The 18,674-nt window shown below is 47.1% G+C and overlaps 1 protein-coding gene across 7 annotated transcripts in view; it reads right to left on the bottom strand.

Moving 5' to 3' along the window:
* LOC123765495 (proline-serine-threonine phosphatase-interacting protein 2) overlaps positions 1–6,340 on the bottom strand; it is a 39,515-nt gene extending 33,175 nt beyond the window's left edge. For 4 of the 7 annotated variants that reach the window (XM_069333926.1, XM_045754116.2, XM_045754120.2 and 1 more), the window contains exon 1: positions 6,101–6,340. The gene's annotated coding sequence lies outside the window, so the exon portion shown is untranslated. Of the gene's footprint in view, positions 1–1,335; positions 1,443–6,100 lie in introns of those variants that run through there. The other 3 variants (XM_069333928.1, XM_069333929.1, XM_069333927.1) reach the window with 2 other exon arrangements.
* Positions 6,341–18,674: the final 12,334 nt, after the last annotated feature.

Genomic DNA, 18,674 nt, shown 5'->3' with positions numbered 1-18,674 from the left:
TACAAAGTAAAAATAAAAATACAATAATAAAAAATACAAAAGCTAAGAGAGGAAGCGAGCGGTCACGCCACTGACTCCGGATACAAAAAAAGGTTTGTGATAATCTTTGTTTCTGTTGTAATGTTTTCCATGAATGTTGAGGAAAATGTCTTTACAAATATTAATTACAAACATCAACACGGTTGGAAAATAAAGCGACATTTGTCTAAAGTTTCCTTTCATCTGATGCCACATTTCACCCAGCAAGGTATATAGGTACCTGGAGTTAGGCAACTGTTGTGAGTTACATCCTGGGGAGAAGGTCACTATAGTTGGCCTGGACCCCTATATATATATATATATATATATATATATATATATATATATATATATATATATATATATATATATATATATATATATATAGCAACTTCGATAAGTCTAAATTAATGAGTTTTCTGTCCCCGGAAACGGGAAACTAAATAGGTTCCCTAACATCACAAAGGCGCATTCCAATAATTTATCAAATCACAAACTCGAATGCCCTGCTTAAACTGGCACTATCTCACTTATCTATAGAGTCCTTGACGGGGACAGAAATTATAAGCTGATTGGCCTGTAAAAAGTTATCCCATTATTCATGCAGATTTTTTCCAGTTTGATCTTGAAGAGTAATGTTGTCTTGGTACTTACGGTTTCCGAGTTTAGTTTAGTTCATTTATTATGAACAAATAATATTCATTATTCATTTATCGGTGTACTCTCAGACTCCTGAGAGTACACCGAGAGCACACAGAGAGCTGTCAATAAGCAGCTCTTAGACTGCTTATTGACAATCCAAGGTTACACTCAATTTCTCCTTTAAAGGCAGATTCTTTGGCTAACTCATCAGGTGATTTCATGGTTTTATTTGCATGTGGGTGGGTGCAAAATCATCTGTAGCATATATCGGGGTTCATCCTCATCACCTGCAAGCTTCTCAAGTTTTCACTGATTAGTAGTAGTGGTGTCATCCATCAGTCACCTGAGACTGATGGATGCCTACTGATGAAGTAGTGATTTTAATATCAACGTAATTAATATTGACGTGTAGATTCCACATCACGGTGTTGACAGTGCAACATTGCAACAAACATGTTTCATGCAGCAAACATGTACATGTTCGGGTTGATGGGCTAGAGGATGCAAACTGGCATTTCAGAACGGACTCCTGGTATCCATCACAGATACGAGCCTCAGTTACAACATTCCACACTTGTGCTCGAATCTTGTGTGAATACATTTTAGTTCCACTGCCAATATTATCGGTATTATATGATGAACACGATTGTTGTTAGATCTCTTACTAGTAACTACCTGTGCTGTTGCTCGTTCGGTTAGTCGTCACCGGATACCGTACAGTGAGTGGCAGCGAAGAAGTGCGTACGGACGGACGTGCACGCGCGCACGCATGCACACATGCGCGCACGCATACACACACACACACACACCTAGCCTGGATAAGGTCCTAGCATGGATAAGGAACTACCTAATAGGAAGGAGCCAAAGAGTTACGGTAAGGGGCGAGAAGTCGGACTGGCGAACAGTAACAAGTGGAGTACCACAAGGATCGGTGCTGGGACCAATTCTATTTCTTGTATATGTTAACGACATGTTTACAGGCGTAGAGTCCTACATGTCGATGTTTGCGGATGACGCAAAGTTGATGAGAAGAGTTGTGACAGATGAGGATTGCAGGATCCTCCAAGAGGACCTGAACAGGTTGCAGAGATGGTCAGAGAAATGGCTACTGGAATTCAACACGAGCAAATGTAAAGTTATGGAAATGGGACTAGGAGATAGGAGACCAAAGGGACAGTACACAATGAAGGGGAACAGCGTACCTGTGACGACGCGCGAAAGAGACCTGGGTGTGGACGTAACACCTAATCTATCTCCTGAGGCACATATAAATAGGATAACGACAGCAGCGTACTCTACACTGGCAAAAGTTAGAACATCATTCAGAAACCTAAGTAAGGAGGCATTTAGGGCGCTTTACACTGCCTACGTGAGGCCAGTCTTAGAGTTATGCCGCCTCATCATGGAGTCCCCATCTGAAGAAGCATATAATGAAACTGGAAAAGGTTCAGAGGTTTGCAACGAGACTCGTCCAAGAGCTACGAGGGATGGGGTATGAGGAGCGCCTGAGGGAACTGTGCCTTACGACACTAGAAAGAAGAAGGGAGAGGGGGGACATGATGGGAACGTATGAAATACTCAGAGGGATTGACAGAGTGGACATAGACGAAATGTTCACACGGAATAGTAACAGAACGAAGGGACATGGATGGAAGCTTGAAACTCAGATGAGTCACAGAGATGTTAGGAAGTTTTCTTTTAGCGTGAGAGTAGTGGGAAAATGGAATGCACTTCAGGAACAGGTTGTGGAAGCAAATACTATTCATAATTTTAAAACCAGGTATGATAGGGAAATAGGACAGGAGTCATTGCTGTAAACAACCGATGCTCGAAAGGCGGAATCCAAGAGTCAATGCTCGATCCTGTAGACACAACTAGGTGAGTACACACACACACACACACACACACACACACACACACACACACACAGGAACTTTTTCAGTGTCAGAGTAGTTAACAGATGGAATGCATTAGGAAGTGATGTGGTGGAGGCTGACTCCATACACAGTTTCAAATGTAGATTTGATAGAGCCCAGTAGGCTCAGGAATCTGTACACAAGTTGATTGACAGTTGAGAGGCGGGATCAAAGAACCAAAGTTCAACCCCCCGCAAACACAACTAGGTGGCTACACACACACAACTCAAGAACCTAACCTTAATTTTTTTTAGTTATGCAAGTTAAATTAAATTTTACTTCACCAGACAATGTTTAATTTCACAGCACCATCAAATATTTATAGTCCAGTTTGTGTTGTACTAGTGTTTTTTTAATCTAGTTAATTCATAACAGACCCCAAACTACATAGATTTTGATTAGTCTATTATGTATGTGACTCAAGTGGTCGGGTGGGGGGTGATGGAGGGGGAACAATTGGTTCAGGAAGACGGTAAAGATGCGGGTGTCTGGCCTCCACCAGTCACTATGGCTCGCCGCCCAGCGGAGTGCCTCCTACATTATATGTAAATATTAGTGCCAGAAATATTATTTGTATATCAGGTAATTTGTATCAACTATGGTAATAAGCCCCAGGTAACGTGAACCAACTATATATGGTGTCAGCAGGTAACTTAATTACATCGCCTATATTATGTATATATATATATATATATATATATATATATATATATATATATATATATATATATATATATATATATATATATATATATATATATATATATATATATGTCGTACCTAGTAGCCAGAACTCACTTCTATGCCTACTATGCAAGGCCTGATTTGCCTAATAAGCCAAGTTTTCATGAATTAATTGTTTTTTGACTACCTAACCTACCTAACCTAACCTAACCTAACTTTTTCGGCTACCTAACCTAACCTAACCTATAAAGATAGGTTAGGTTAGGTTAGGTAGGGTTGGTTAGGTTCGGTCATATATCTACGTTAATTTTAACTCCAATAAAAAAAAATTGACCTCATACATAATGAAATGGGTAGCTTTATCATTTCATAAGAAAAAAATTAGAGAAAATATATTAATTCAGGAAAACTTGGCTTATTAGGCAAATCGGGCCTTGCATAGTAGGCTGAGAAGTGCGTTCTGGCTACTAGGTACGACATATATATATATATATATATATATATATATATATATATATATATATATATATATATATATATATATATATATATATTGTTAGTAGTCTTTCTTGTAAACATATGTTGTTGAAGATGACCGAAAAGGTAAGATTAATAATTCTAACACGAATTTTCTCAATATGTCTTATGTTTCTCTTCACTGTTGAGGATAATTGAAATATCAGGTCTCCAAAATTCATTTTTATTCTTGGTCTGACGCCTGAACGCTTTTCGTAATTCTTATTATTTATTTATTTATTTATTTATTTATTTATTTATTTATTTATTTATATATATACAAGAAGGTACATTGGGTTTGTGAGAATACATTGGATAGTACAGTATTTACATTCTTGTAAAGCCACTAGTACGCGCAGCGTTTCGGGCAGGTCCTTAATCTAGCAGATAATTTTAAGTAGGTAATTTCAACAGACTAAGTCCATTCCATTCAGCGGTCGACCCGAAAGCTCGTCCTTTAAGCTAACTGAGCTTAAACATATTATACTTTAAGCTAACTGAGCATTAAACATATTATATTTTCAAAAACTTAGTTTACACATAAAAATTCATCATACTTATACTCGTTTTGGGTGAGGTGATATGGCACAAAAGTTTTGGGTGAGGTGACAAACACAAGACAGAACACGAAACAATGGGTATGAAAACATAAGAATGGAAGTAATTGCAGAAGGCCTATTGGCCCATACTTCCTCTTGCTGCTTCTATATTGGTTCGGGGTCTTGAAGTGGGTAGAATATAGTTGTGCATTAATTGGCTGTTGCTTGCTGGTGTTGACTTTTTGATGTGTTTAACCTCAGTTAGATTAAAGGACGGGCTTTCAGGTCGACCGCTGAATGGAATGGACTTAGTCTGAGGACGGGTTGCATAAACAGGGGGTGTGGCGGGTGGATGAAATGGACTTTGGCCTTTGTTTGTGAGGACGGACTGTTGGATTGTGAGTCGAGAACGAACCCGACTCTACTACCAGAACACTAAAACCAATTATGGTGTCACCAAACAACTTACACCACGCTTAGCAACAAAACCAGGCAACTTAATTAAGCCATATATGGAAACTCCATCACTCAACTTACACCAACTATGGTATTGTTAGGCAAATTATATACAATCCAGAAATACCCACATAAATCTGCTTGATGCGGTAACAGGTGTACGAGCACACCGCCCCCGGGACAGGTGTACCAGCACACCGCCCCCGGGACAGGTGTACCAGCACACCGCCCCCGGGACAGGTGTACCTGCACACCGCCCCCGGGACAGGTGTAGCAGCACACCGCCCCCGGGACAGGTGTACCAGCACACCGCCCCCGGGACAGGTGTACGAGCACACCGCCCCCGGGACAGGTGTACGAGCACACCGCCCCCGGGACAGGTGTATGAGCACACCGCCCCCGGGACAGGTGTACCAGCACACCGCCCCCGGGACAGGTGTACCAGCACACCGCGCCCGGGACAGGTATACCAGCACACCGCCCCCGGGACAGGTGTACGAGCACACCGCCCCCGGGACAGGTGTACCAGCACACCGCCCCCGGGACAGGTGTACGAGCACACCGCCCCCGGGACAGGTGTACGAGCACACCGCCCCCGGGACAGGTGTACGAGCACACCGCCCCCGGGACAGGTGTACCAGCACACCGCCCCCGGGACAGGTGTACGAGCACACCGCCCCCGGGACAGGTGTACGAGCACACCGCCCCCGGGACAGGTGTACGAGCACACCGCCCCCGGGACAGGTGTACGAGCACACCGCCCCCGGGACAGGTGTACGAGCACACCGCCCCCGGGACAGGTGTATGAGCACACCGCCCCCGGGACAGGTGTACGAGCACACCGCCCCTGGTACAGGCGTACACAACAAAAGAAAAGACTCAATCAAGCAGGTAACTTGTAGCAAGATTGGTAGCCAAAGAAAGGCAACTTCGATGACAACTACCACCAGTTAACCTGAAGTAGTTACACCGTGGCATCTTGAGTAGTGAAGGTGGTGTGTGTGTGGGAGCTTGGCGGGGACGCCTGCTCGGCGCTCAGCCTACGCAAGCTCGAGACAATTAACTGGCGCCTATCTCCTTACACCACTGGAATAATCTCTTTATTTGTCTCATTTTGTAACATTTAAAAAAAAACATTTGACTCCTCTGTTCGATTTGGCAGCTTTTCATATCAACTCGCTGAGCGGGAGAGTTTTTAATAGATGAAACATGACACACTTTTTAAGCACATCGCCGACTGACTCTTTAGAGTACTATTTATGATAATTTGCTTAAATATGGTTTCCTATTCAAAAAAGTATTATATAAGAGTAAACACCATAAACCTACCTATATATAAGCAACCGAGTTTGTTTACGTGAGAGTCAACCACTATAACAAGTGATCACTGTAGAGGTTAAGTGGGCTCAAGGCGTTGGTGACACTCCCTGGCACTCTGGTGTTGTCGGAGTAACTGGGTGCCACCACACACGGGAAAGGGATGAGGGGGGAGAGCCTTGGCACTGTCTCACACCTCATCCCGCTCCCCTCCACCCGCCCCTTGTTGGCGGCACCCCGGCCGCCACACTCACCTAGTTGTACTTCACTTAACTCAAACATGTACACCTTCCAGGAGTCTTGACGTTGTCTCATGTCTTACATTTCAAGCTGTGTATGGAGTCACCCTTCAACATGTTATTCCGTCACCAAGATTTGTACTCATACAGCCCAAATTGTACAATATATATATATATATATATATATATATATATATATATATATATATATATATATATATATATATATATATATATATATATATATATATATATACATATGTCGTACCTAGTAGCCAGAACGCACTTCTCAGCCTTCAATCAGAATTGATAAATGATAAAGATACATTACAAGAGAAAAAACGTTAAGCATCGTTAAACGCCTGGAAAGAGATGTTGTTGTCTTGCCTATATACTGAGTTTTTTGAGGCTTACAGTCCCCAAGAGGGCATTTGAAGGCATAGACGACGTTGATCTCTTTTAAAGCATTCTGCTTTGTGTCTGGAGAGTTTCTCATGAGTAGGCTGGTCGTTTTTTTGGTTTTATAGTAAATCGTCAGTTGTATCTTCTGATTTTTGCCTGTAGGGATAACGTTTCTATTAACAATATCTTTCAGGACCCTTTCCTCCGTTTTATGAGCTGTGGAAAAGAAATTCCTGTAAAATAGTCTAATAGGGGGTATAGGTGTTGTGTTAGTTGTCTCTTCAGAGGTTGCATGGCGTTTCACTTTCCTTCTTATGATGTCTTCCACGAAACCATTGGAGAAGCCGTTGTTGACTAGGACCTGCCTTACCCTACAGAGTTCTTCGTCGACTTGCTTCCATTCTGAGCTGTGGCTAAGAGCACGGTCGACATAAGCGTTAACAACACTCCTCTTTTACCTGTCTGGGCAGTCACTGTTGGCATTCAGACACATTCCTATGTTTGTTTCCTTAGTGTAGACTGCAGTGTGGAAAACTCCGCTCCTTTCCATGACTGTTACATCTAGAAAGGGCAGCTTCCCATCCTTCTCCATCTCGTAAGTGAAATGCAACACAGAACTCTGCTCAAATGCCTCCTTCAGCTCCTGCAGATGTCTGACATCAGGTACCTGTGTAAAAATGTCGTCAACATACCTGCAGTATATGGCCGGTTTCAAGTTCATGTCGACTAAGACTTTTTGCTCAATGGTACCCATGTAGAAGTTTACTTTGAAAAAACGGGTACGCGCCCCGGCGTACCCGTTAAGGGTGAATCGCGAAGCCTGGAGAGGTGAAACGCCAAGCCAAATCGCAAAACGAGTGACGCCAATCACTAGAAACTAATATGCCATACGGCAAATAAACGCACAGTCAGGCAGATGATTGGGGAGCCCCAGGAGTCCCTCAGGGTGACAAGCACCGGTCCCGCTCCACACAGAAAACACCAGGTAGCAAAACCAAAACCCTGCCCCCAACTAAAATGCAAAAAGTCATCCAGTGTCCCCCTGGCAGAGCAGAAGCCGGCCGCCCACCACGAGTGAGGGCACACCAGGAGCCCACCACGAGTGAGGACACACCAGGAGCCCACCAAGACCCGCCAACCCCCGGCACCTCTCGGCCAAGCCGGCCCCCGAACACCGTCACTCCGCCAGGAGAACCAGCTAGTACACGTCAAAAAAAAATCTATCAACAAGCCTGTGACCAAAGGCGATATGTGCGCCAGGCGTCGTACAATTGGACCGCTGAAAAGGGATGCCAAACGGCAGTAGCAAAGCCAAAACGCGAAAACAAGACGTGATCAGGCGGCACCCAGGCGGAGGAGGAGTCCAGACGTCTGTTCGGCCTCAAGGTTGAACCAGGAGTCCCTGAAAAAAGGTGAAAACTCACCCAAGAAGCTCGCTCGCACACCCAGGTGCATGTAAACAAACCGCAACGCCGCCCCGGTGGCCACGCTGGGAAACCGGCAGACGAAAATGGCCGCCCGAACAGAGGGCTGTGACCGACGCTAAAGATACGAAAACACGCCAGCAAAAGTATGAAGCAAGCAGACTGGATGGGCGAAAAACTCCGCCCAAAAGCAGAAAACCCAGGCAGGAGCAAACCGCCCCAGAACTGCTAGCAGGCATCCCCCACAGCCCTGGGAACCAGCAACAGAGGCCCCGGGGGCAGAGCCGTCCTCCAAGCCCTCCGCCCTTAAGGAAAAGCAAGAGTCCATGGGAAAGGCAGCAAGAAAGGGCCGCTGGTAAGACCCAGAAGCCTTGGCAGGAGGAACAGGCTCGAAAACCTCCGTCCCCCAACCCGAACAGGGCAGCCCCCGAAAACCGCCCGAGTCTCGGCCCCAACTAAACCCCGCCCCGACCCTGAAACCCGCAGACGGTCAGGAGCCGGGAACAGGGAGGGAAAGGGGCGAACAGCACCTAACCAAAACGGGGCGGCCTCGGTGCATCCGAGTGGAAACCAACCGAGGGTGTTGCAGCAACCTAGCCTAGCTTGCAACACGGATGCCGCCTGTACTCTGAACAGTAATAACATCAGGAGAGTACTGGAGAACAAACAGAGAATCTCTCTAGCAAGACTCCGGGTCAAGGTGTCAGTGACCCAACGGGTAACATGAGGGAGGTGAAAGTGGCGACTGTCACCCGGAGACAAGGGCACAGCAACCAACGATCCCGTACAAGACGGGTTGGAACCCGGAAGACACATTCAATGGTCCACTGAGCCCAGACAGGGGTTTCCAGGGCCCGTAGGCTGACTGCTACGGGAAGCCCGGGCAAGGTGTTGCTAACCGGTTAAGAAACCCAAACATAATAAGAGGGTAGAGGATAACACTGAAAATCCCTGCGACGTGTACAATCATGGGGGCCTAGCAGAGGGCCAACAAACACTACCAGTGGAACTATAGCCACACTAGGCAGACCCCCACCAGGCATGAATATAAAACAAAAGAAAAACCCCGCAAAAGTACACCGTCTCCAGAGGCAACAGGAACCGGTCGGTGCTTAGGTGGCAGGCCGTGCAACACCTTAATTGACGCCCTAACCAGCACAATACCAATCCCTACTCAGGGCCAAACAAGGGCCCCAAGCCCCAGCTGGCCCCAAGGGCGAGGCAAATTCCGAGCAGCAAGAACCTCTACGGGAATGGTTCCCGAACGCCCCAGGGAAGATAACCCTGTTACGCAAGGGCAGTACTCACAGGGCGCTTAGGGAAGTCAGCCACTAAGTGCATGCAGCCCCGGCACTGATGAGGTACTCCTGGCCACCGCCCAACACAACACACAGCAGTGAACGCCACATAAGGCAAACACCGCCTAGGAAGCTGAGGCTAGAGAAGCGTCTATCCCAGTTGACATTAGCTTACGAACTGAAGCTTGGCAGCCGGCGCGGTTGGTCCTGGGCTCCCCCCCCCCCCTTCCCCTCTCGGGGCGGGGAGGGCTGCGCGGACGATCGGCGCGGCAGTGAAGTGTGATGTTTGCTTGTTTCCTTGGGATTGTAGGGAGTTTCTACCTCTCTTCGTTTTTTATTTTAGTTTTTTGCCATGTGGTGTTTGTTTTGTTATGCCTACCTTTCTGGGTGCCTGACCGCGGTCGATGGCAGATAAGGAGAACCCCAACCACAAGGGGATTTTCCAGGGCCATTGCTCCCTGAAACCTCTCTGAAGGGGCCAGGTTCTGGCGGTGGTCCCTGGTAGGTCTGAACTCCTTAGCCAATGTCCCGGTCTTATATAACATACATTAGCCCGATAAGCTCCAGGGAGCCTCCGGGGCTCCCCACAGAAAACAGCTAAAATGGTATATCATACATTGTAAATACTTTAGAGTTTGGTGGTTGTTTAATGTTGTGTAAAATGAACAATTACAGTATATTTGGGTTGCTTATGGTATCGTGGGAAAGAGAAAGGATTGCTGATTTGCAAATGATCCGGACTGGACGTGACCCGAGGGCGTGAGGGAATTTCTTTTAAGTTCCTGTAACGTGGCGGCCACCATTCTCATTTTATTATTGAAGAATTATCATGCAACTCTGGCTCTAACAAACTTTTATTGTATTGTATGCTGTTAAGATCAGTGAGGATCAATGTGTACTGGGGTTATGGGGGAAAAGTCCAAGTATATGTCTCCTTCAGAGGCTGTAGTATGTAGTCAATACCTATAGTATTGCATTTGTAAGTCTTACTCCTGCCTGTGGGGTATTGTGCATGAAGTAAATGTAGATTTACTGCCCGAAACGCTTTGCGTAATAGTGGCTTTAGGCATTGTATGTACTAGCTCTATCTATAAAGCCAACAAACTTTGTAAAATCTCTTTATGTATGTACCTTTACCTAAATAAAAATTATTATTATTATTATTATAGATGCAAGTTTTTTTTTGTGATGTTGGGTTAAATAAAATATTATCAATTCATATGAGTTTCCTGTGCACCAGTGGGATTAAGTAAGTAATTATCAAAAGAAGGTACCAAGCCAGGGAGGCTATGTATCACCGTCAAAAGTGCAGAATATTCAAAAGGCGCTAAATATCACTAAGGATTAAGTGTGAACAAAGGCGCATAAGGTGAACAACATCAAAGGCATCCGATTCACCAAGGATACTATCGAGGGAAAGGTGACCGCGAGGAACAATCGGGAAGCAAGACACACGCACATCCTGGAAAGTCGGAACATTCAACAAAGACATGCACAACCGTAAGAGGGACAATGCAGTTCGGACAATAAGGAGCAGGGTGATGCTCCATTCGGTGCTCGTGAGTTAAACAAGTATGGCCAATATGTAACCTTGCCAGAGCCGTTTCCACCACCACTACCGCTTCCACCACCGATTACGGTGGTAGGAAGGAAGGCCATGGAAACACATTACCTTTAAGAGCACGCAGCTTGTTACCAGTAACAGAAAACCAGCGACCCTGCCAATGGGCATGGATCGAAGAATGAATAACTAGTGTGGGATTAAGCTGATCACCTCTATAAAAGCTAATGACAGTAAATTCCCTGGGAAAATTTACATGCAGCGGGAACATAGAGGGCCGAAAAAATACCAGAAAGAAGAGAAAGGAAGACCTTAATGGCAACTAGGAAAAAAAGAGTAATGTTTAGAACACCTTCATATTGTTGAAAGGATTCAAAGAAATTGGTACAAAGTCTCAAGCAAGTAAATCATGCTGGCCATCGATCCACTTCTTTCCACAACATGTTTGTTTGCCCCCCCTCCCACTTTAGCTCCACCCTTCAACCTTATCTCTTAACATCCCTACCACAGGCACTATTTCCCACTCTCCTAAAACCCTGCTTCACTAATCTCCCACCACATTTGATTTCTCATGCTTGTTGCTCTCACACCACAATCCTCAATGATGTACCCAACACCATCCTATCAAACCAGCATCCCACTACACCTTCCTGTACCTCTTCAGTGTATTTAAGTGTGAATATTTCAGTAACAACTTGGTAATGTAAACTTTTAATCCAGTTAACAGTGAAGAATATCAAGTTTTTGTGGTCTGATGTGCTACATATATGTAAATATATGACAAATATGGTACCTGTCCCTGGTACACAGAGGGAAAAATGCCAGTGTCACATCAGATAGTTTAAATAGCACCGAATTAATGTACTTGCACCATTTCATCAAAATGGGAAAGATGGGGATGTCAGCCAGATTGTATAATTCAGACTCGCTTGCAGCAAAGAACAGGTAATCGATCCAGGGAGAAGCTATTCATATTCAGCACAGGATTTGAGGTACAATACAGGCCAGATTGCAATAATTGGTTATGGACCAACAGCAGAAATAAGAATGAGCTCACCACAAAACAGTTTAACAGTCATGAACAGCAATAAGAACCCAGTCAGTATTAGCTAGGCTCAGAGATTCAAAATTAAATTAGCCTAGAATGTGGGTAAATATCGGAAGGCCTAAATGTTACTGAAGATTAATTTTCTGACTGATGAGATTTTTTTTATTTGTATACTAAGCACTGTAAAACCTCACATTTGTTCAGTTCTGATTTTTTGGTGTTATTTCAGTTTTAAATTAAAAGCTTACATTAGCATGTCAAGGTCAGCATCATATTTACAGTTCCTACAGTCTTATTTTGGAGTTGTTTTCTTGTATAGTATTTGTGAATGTTGCACATAAGGTAAGGTAATTATCAAAAGAAGGCAGCAAACCGGGAAGGCTATGTAGCACCATCAAAGTGCAAAATAATCAGAGGACGCTAAATATCACCAAGAATGCCAATACGAGAACAAAAACGCATAAGGCGAACGATATCAAAAGTATCCGATTCACCTAGAATTCTATCGAGGGACAAGTGACCGCGAGGGACGGTCGGAAAGCAAGACACACGCTCGTCCTGGAAGTCAGGACATACAACAAGGATATGCACAACTGTAAGAGGGACAACGCAATTCGGACAATAAGGAGCAGGGCGGCGCTCCATTAAGTGGCCTTGGGTTAAGCGAGTATGACCAACCCACAGCCGTGCCAAAGCAGTTTCCCACCACCGGTTACGGTGGCAGGAGGAAGGCCACGGGGACACTACGTTTGAGAGTACGCAGCTTGTTACCAACCACAGAGGACCAACAACCCTGCCAACGGGCAAGAATGGAAGAAAGAATAACAGGATAAAGTTCGGAATAAGGAATACCTTTACGGGAGATGGGACAAGAACGGATAGCTTCCTTAGTGGCAGCATCCGCACGCTCATTGAAAGAAACACCAATGTGGCTGGGAATCCAGCAAAATGCTACTGATTTAAATTTACTAGAAATAAGAAACAGCCAATGTTGAATCTCGATGACCACCAGATGGACAGGATTAAAGGACCCTAGAGCCATTAGGGCATTACGAGAATCAACTAAAACCACAAAGGAGGAATGAGAATGAGAAAGCAAGAGACGAAGAGCCTAGAGAATAGCATAAAGTTCTGCCGTAAAGATGCTAGCCTCCGAAGGGAGGCGACACCTATGTACGGTTAGGAAAAACAACAGAGTAGCCCACACCGTCCGCAGACTTAGACCCATCGGTGAAGATGGACATAGAGTGGGAGTGCGAAGAAAAGTACTCAAGGAAGAGGCTTTTCAGAATTGTAGGAGGGGTAAAGGCTTTAGTAATACAAGTCAAGGACATACAATACTTGGGAAGGGAGACTCTCCACGGAGGTAAGGAACAATACGAAGAGAAACATTAGAAATATGAACAGAAAGAGAATCCTGTATGCGAGATAACCGGACAGAAAGTGGGAGACAATGAAGAGAGGAACAGGAACCACAGGAGGAGGAAAAGTCAATGCACGACAGAGGCGAGAGGAAGGATGTTGGAAGGACCGCGCAAGATAGCGAAGACAGTAGCGATCACGGCGGTCCTGAAGAGAGAGAAAGCCAGTGTCAACATACAAACTAAGGGCGGGAGTCGAACAAAAGGCACCAGAGCTGAGACGCAACCCAGTATGGTGCAAAGCATCAAGACGGCGAAGAGTAGGAGAAGAAGCAGAAGAGTATGAAGGGCAACCATAATCGAGTGTAGACAGGACGAGAGAGGAGTGCAAATAGAGGAGCGTGCGCCTATCCGCTCCCCAAGAAGTATGGGACAAAACCTTAAGGAGGTTAAGGGCCTTAGAGCATTCAACTCGGAGGTAAAGAGATATGGGCTGACCAAGACAAACGAGTGTCAAAGACTAACCCCAAAAGCTTCGCGGAATCCCTGTACACAGGGATGACCATAAAGTGACAAAGAGGGACGAAGAACGACATGCTTCCGAGTAAAAGTCATAGCACAAGTCTTAGACGCAGAGAACTTGAAGCCATGATCGGTGGTCCAAGACGACACGGCATCAATCGCAAGTTGAAGCCGCCGTCGAAGGAGAGGGGAATCATCACCCCGACAGCAAAGGGTAAGATCATCAACATAGAGAGCAGAGAAGATGCCAGAAGGAAGAAAGGAAAGAAGACCGTTGAGGGTAACTAGAAAGAGTAGTGCTCAGAACACTACCCTGGGGTACACCCTCATACTGCTGAAAAGGGGCAGAGAGAGCAGTACCAAGCCGCACACGAAAGGAACGACGGGAGAGGAAGCTTCGGAGGAAGAGAGGGAGGTTCCCATGAAGGCCAAAAGAATGAAGTTGAGACAGAATATGATACCGCCAGGTAGTGTCGTAAGCCTTTTCCAGGTCAAAAAGGACGGCAACAACGGAGGTCTTCGCAGCAAAAGCAGTACGAATATAGACCTCCAAGTTCACCAGGACATCTGTTGTGCTGCGGCACTTGCGAAAACCAAATTGAGAAGGGGAGAGGTGGTGATAGTGTTCTAAGAACCACATCAAACGAACGTTGACCATACGTTCAAAGAGCTTGCAGACACAACTCATGAGGGCAATAGGGCGGAAGTCCTTGGGAGATGACGCGAGAGGCCCTGGTTTCCGAACAGGGAGGATAACAGCATCGAGCCAGTCTTCAGGGACTGACGACGACTCCCAGACCAGATTGTACAGACTCAGTAAATACTGAGACGTGCACAGAGGGAGATGGCGAAGCACTTCATAATGAATGCCATCGGAGCCCGCTGCCGTAGAACCACAAAGGGCTAGGGCAGATTGAAGTTCAGAGAGAGAGAATGGATCATTATAGGGAAGGTGAAGATAAGTACAGAAATTTAAAGGACGAGATTCAAGGAGAGGCTTACGAAGAAGGAAGGATTGGGGGAGATGAGAACCAGAACTAACAGAGGAGAAATGGGAACCCAGTTTGGTCGCAACCTGCAACGGGTCCGCCACAAAAGCACCATGGAGGCGAAGGACCGGTGAGACATCGGGAACGAACTTACCCGCAATCTTGCGGATACGCTTCCAGACCAGTGGAAGAGGAGTTTCGGACGTAACGGTGGAGACACAAGATGCCCAGCAAGCACGTTTAGCCGCACGGATGGTCCTACGGGCCACCGCACTCGCCTTCCGTAACAAAAGAAAAGACTCAACCGTCTGCCGGCGGCGATGTCTCTTCCAGGCTGCACGCTTACAGCGGACAGCTCGAGCACAGTCCAAACTCCACCAGAAAACGCACTTCCGCGTTCCCCGAGAGGAAGAGCGAGGAATAGAGTGGTGGGCAGCGTCAAAGACAGTGTCATGAAAAAGAAGGAGGGCGCGAGGGAGAGGTAAAACGGAGAGGTCGGAAATAGTAGCACGGAGAGTAAAGAGGTGCCAGTCAGCCTTGGCAAACTGCCACCTAGGGAAGGAGAGAGGAGGGCGAAAGGAGAAAAAAGTGACAAGGATAGGAAAATGGTCACTGCCATGGAGGTCATCAAGGACTCGCCACCTGAAATCTAAGAAAAGGGATGACGAGCACAGAGAAAGATCGAGACAAGAAAGGAAGCGAGTCCGAGAGTCCAAATGAGTGGGCTCACCAGAATTAAGAAGGGACAGGGAAGAAGAGAGGATGAAATGTTCAAGGAGGCGATCCCGGGTGTTTGTCAGCACATCACCCCAAAGGGCATGACGACAACTGAAATCACCCAGCAGGAGCACAGGCTCTGGCAAGGAGTCTAGGAGGTGTTTAAGATCAGGAAGAGAATGTGGGACAGTGGGGAAGAGACAAATGGAACAAACCGGGTACCATCTACGCACAAAGACACGGGCGGCAGAACAGTGAAGAGGCGAGGAAAAAAGTAAGGGGACAAAGGGAACATCGGAACGAATCAAGAGAGCAGAAGAATTATGGACCCCAGCTACAGCTGGGGGAGGGGAGAGAAAAGAATAGCCACGGAAGCGACCAGGACGAGAACCAAGCATCGGCTCCTGGAGACAGACACAAAGGGGCGAAAACTGTGAAATGAGAAGTTGGAGGTCAAGGAAATTGGCGTAAAATCCATGGATGTTCCACTGAAGAAAAGACATCAGCAAAGAGAGAGAGAGGAGAGCAACAGAGAGCAAAGAAGAAACAAAGGTGAAGAAGGAACACAGCACGCTAAAAAAGCAGAGTCAGGATCAGGGTCAGCAAAGTCAGGGTTAGGGGGCATGGGTAAACTGAGTAAAGAAGGAGGGCAAGAAGCGGGAGGATGGACCAGAGGTGGACGAGCAGGATCTGGAGGAGAAGGAAGGGGAGGAGGGGGGGGGGCAGAAAGAGGGGAGCGCACCTCAGCAAGGGCAGTAACCGAGATGGAACCGGGGGCTAAAGAAACCCCCACAGTAGGAACAGGGGGCACCACCACCGAAGCGGGAGGGGAAGGAACGATAGAATCAGAGATATTGGGTGAAGAAGAAAGCGAAGCTTTCTTACCGACAGGGGAGGAGGAAGGAGAGGAGCCAGGTTTCCGCTTCTGACTCAAAGATACAGGCGTCCCAGCAGCAACGTACTGGGCAACAGACTCCAGTGTCTCGATAGAAGAAGAGCGAGAGCGAACAACACAACCATCAGGAGAGCAATGGACGTCGGCCTGCACAGTCAGGCGGTGTGGAGAGTCAAGAGACGGAGGAGAAGGACGGGAAGGAGGACTAGAAGGAGAGGAAATAGAAGACACAGGAGACGTGACAGACTGGGTAGAAAGAAGGGGAGCCCTAGACAGAGAACCAGGAGGGGGACCCTTCGGGACAGAACGGAGAGAAACAGGGGAAGCGGAGGTGGGCATGTCCAGGTCTAAGGCTCGGAAACGGTTATGAGACTGAGGAAGGCGGGAAGGACGAGGAGAGGAAGAGCGCACCACGTGAGCATAGGAGACACCAGCGAAAGAGGGGAGATGATGAACTTGGCGCCGAGCCTCAGGAAAAGACAAACGGTCTCGGTGCTTCAAGCTGAGGACAGCCGCCTCAGGTTTGTAACGAATACATGCACGGAGAAGGTAGGGTGAGCCTCACCGCAATTGAGGCAGCAGCTAGGTCTGGGGAGAAGTGCACTCCAACTTAGAGTGACCCTCGCTTCCACACAGGAGACAGAGAGAGACAGGACTACAGCATTTGAGGGTACCATGCCCAAACTTCCAGCACTTACTGCAGAGCCGAGGAGATGGAATATACTCCTGAACGGAGCACCTGGCACCAGCAAGAATGACAGAGGATGGAAGGGTCCTACCATCAAAGGTAACCTTCACAACCCGAAGAGGCAGACGGCGATGACCACAAGGGGGACGTGTAAATGTATCCACCTGGAGGACAGAATGACCCTGGGCCTCGAGGACATGCTTGATATCCTCGTGGCAATCCCTGAGATCCCTAACACCGGTCGCAACATGGTGCGGGAGAAGAACAGTGCCCACACTGGCATTCAACCGAGTGTTCTTCGAGGCCCGAACAGGGGTTTCGCCAAGGCAGGATAAGGCGGCCAAGCGAGTGGCCGCATCCTGAGAAGGAGCAGCAACGACATGGGTAACAAGACGAGTGGGGTTGAAGGTGACAGAGGCATCCATGGAATCGACAAGATGCCTATGAAGGGGAAAATCGTCAGGAGGAGTCGAGTCCAAAGGTTGGAGGTCAAAGTACTTAGTCCATGTAGCAGGACCAAACAAAGCATGGAACGAAGTAGGATAGGAAGGGAGCATACGAGAGCAGCCGTGGCGGGGACGGCGATGAGAACCCGTAGAGAGACGGGTCGAAAGGTGCAGTAGTCGCAAGAAGAGATGGAGCCGTGCGAGGGGGCGAGACGGTCACCACAGCAGGCTTGGGGCTCGACCCAACCACAGAGAAGGGAGGGGAGCAGGAAGGAAGAGTCCGGTCTGGGCCTAAACTAGGGCTCTGTAGCGGAGGTTACAGATCCCGGTCTTCCAGGACGGTCCGACTCAAGGGCCTGGTCGCCCACCCCATGAGCCTGGTTAGGAGTAGTCAAGTCGTCATCCATATAGCAAACCAATATATAAGGGATGGGACCCGGAACCAAGGGATACCACCTACCAGGGCAGCCAGGGAGGCCGAGCGCGGGCCAGTGCAGGAAGGGTATGTCGTCCCCAGCGGTGCTCCCCCTTTTCAACAGGGGAGTCCTACTACTTCGTTCATTCTCCCACACTGGTGCTAAGACCCCAGTCCCCCTATCGCCCTAGCCTGGACACCCAACCATCCACTCAGGGCGGCCTCTCACAGGCGACCCCTCCAGCGGGTGGTCCGATGGCTCACAAGGCCCCTACATGGTGCCCTTCAGCACGTACACCACCCAAAGAGGGGGCAGGAGAGGGGGCACAGGCAACCGACACCTGTCCCAGGGAGGTGTACGCGAGCCCCTCACCATGGCAAGGAGGCACCACAGAGGGGTGTTGCACATAATATACTGTGTGTGTTTGACTGACACGTACTTATCCAGAGAAAGCACCAATGTTGGTAGATTTTATAGGCAAAAATATGATAAAAGTATATGCTGTGTAGCTTAAAATCATAAATACCAGCAGCAACAATTACAGTATAATACAATGTAATATTCAATACTGAAAATTATG

The sequence above is a fragment of the Procambarus clarkii genome, chromosome 30 (assembly GCF_040958095.1).
Source record: "Procambarus clarkii isolate CNS0578487 chromosome 30, FALCON_Pclarkii_2.0, whole genome shotgun sequence".
Lineage (NCBI taxonomy): Eukaryota > Metazoa > Arthropoda > Malacostraca > Decapoda > Cambaridae > Procambarus > Procambarus clarkii.
This window is presented reverse-complemented; position numbering and strand designations above follow the sequence as displayed.